The following is a 1,918-nucleotide window of genomic DNA, read 5'->3' as shown; positions in this document are numbered from 1 at the left end:
GCCTCCAGGAACTGCTCGCGCCACGAGTGGGTGCCGATGACGGTGGCCAGGTTGGTTTTCTTCATCAGTTTGTCCACCGTGTTCTGGGGACAGCGGGGACAGGGCGGGGTCAGGCCGTGTCCCCCTGTGTCCCCCCGTGTCCCCCCGTGTCCCCGTGTCCCCAGGGTCACCTTGAAGTCGTAGGACTCCTCGATGACCACCTCGAGGCGCCGGTTGTCGCCCAGCACGGGTTTGCCCATCTCGGCGATGCGCCGCGCCTCCTCCTCCTCGGCCGACAGCTGCCGCTCGCCGTCCCCTGCGGCCACCGCCGCGTCACCACGGCCACCACCGCGGCCACCACCGGGGCCACCACCGCGGTGTCACCACGGCCACCACCGCGTCACCACGGCCACCACCGCGGCCACCACCGGGGCATCACCACGGCCACCACCGCGGCCACCACCGCCGCGTCACCACGGCCACCACCGGGGTGTCACCACGGCCACCACCGCGGCCACCACCGGGGCCACCACCACGGTGTCACCAGGGCCATGGCGGGGTGTCACCGGGATGTCACCATGGCCACCACCATGGCGTCACCGGGGCATCACCGCAGCCACCACCGGGGTGTGGGACACGGGGACATGGGGATATGAGGACATGGCATGGGGACATGGTGTGGGGACATGGGGACATGGGACAAAGCCATGGGGACACTGCGGGGCGGGGGGACATGGGACATGGCATGGGGACAATGTGAGGGGACACAGCATGAGCAGGGGGACACGGCGTGGGGACATGAGGACAATGCATGGGGACACGGTGTGGGGACATGGGGATGTGACACAGGGACATGGGGACATGGGCACACAGCAGGGTGACAGGGTCACAGTGTGGTCATGGGGACACCGAGGGGCCATGGGGACACTGAGGGGTCACGGGATGTGACACGAGGACACGGCATGGGGACAGTGACATACACGGTCATGGGGACATCCATGGTCATGGGACGGGTCCGAGGCCGAGGCCGAAGGCTCCTACCTTGGGCGAGCAGAAGAGCTGTGGGGAGAGGAGAGGGACAGCGGTGACCCCAGTGACCCCGTGGTGACCCCGTGACCCTCAGTGTCCCCTCAGTGTCCCCTCAGTGTCCCCGCACTGTCCCCGTACCCGAGATGCCACGCTTGAGCCAGCGCGGTGTCCCCAGCTCGATGAAGAAATTCTCCTTCTTCTCGTACTCCTCGTCATCCACGATCTTCACCTGCAGCGTCTTCCTGGGGCGGGACACGGGCCACCCTCAGTGTCAGCGCCATTGTCATTGTCATTGTCAACATCATCGTCATCATCAATGCCATCAACATCGTCATCCATTGTCATTGTCACCGTCAACATCATCATCGTCATCATCATCAATTCCATCAACATCATCCATTGTCATTGTCATCATCATCAGCCATTCATCACCATCGTCATCGTCAACATTGTCATTGTCAACATCATCATCGTTCATCATCAATGTCAACATCATCACTATCATCTTCCATTGTCCATCATCATCATCATCAATTTCATCATCCATCATCATCATCATTCATCGTCATCATCATCTTTCACTGTCCATCGATATCAATCGATGTCAATATTACCATCCATCTCCATCCATCTCCATCCATCATCATCATCATCATCGTCATCCGTTCTTCCTCTTCCACCTCCATCCATCCATCCATCCATCCATCCATCCATCCATCCATCCATCCATCCATCCATCCATCCATCCATCCATCCATCCATCCATCCCTGTATCCTCTTGCTCCTTCACTTCCATCCATCCATGGTCCATCCACCCATCCTCTTCCTCATCCACCCATCCTCTTCCTCATCCATCCATCCTCTTCCTCATCCATCCCTCCCTCCGTCCCCGCTCCCTCTGTCCCTCCCC

At 60.1% G+C, this 1,918-nt stretch overlaps 1 long non-coding RNA gene across 1 annotated transcript; it reads right to left on the bottom strand.

The window, feature by feature from the left end:
* Window positions 1–20: 20 nt before the first annotated feature.
* On the bottom strand, window positions 21–1,285 carry LOC130588183 (uncharacterized). The gene is made up of 4 exons (XR_008966913.1): window positions 1,147–1,285; window positions 960–1,038; window positions 171–295; window positions 21–83 (listed from the first exon to the last, which is right to left on the bottom strand). It is a non-coding gene; the product is annotated as an uncharacterized LOC130588183 (long non-coding RNA).
* Window positions 1,286–1,918: the final 633 nt, after the last annotated feature.

This window comes from Malurus melanocephalus, unplaced genomic scaffold (genome assembly GCF_030028575.1).
Source record: "Malurus melanocephalus ecotype Western Australia unplaced genomic scaffold, MMel_1.1 scaffold_3661, whole genome shotgun sequence".
Taxonomy (NCBI): Eukaryota; Metazoa; Chordata; class Aves; order Passeriformes; family Maluridae; genus Malurus; species Malurus melanocephalus.
Note: the sequence above shows the minus strand (reverse complement) of the source record. Positions and strands in the feature narration are given on the sequence as shown.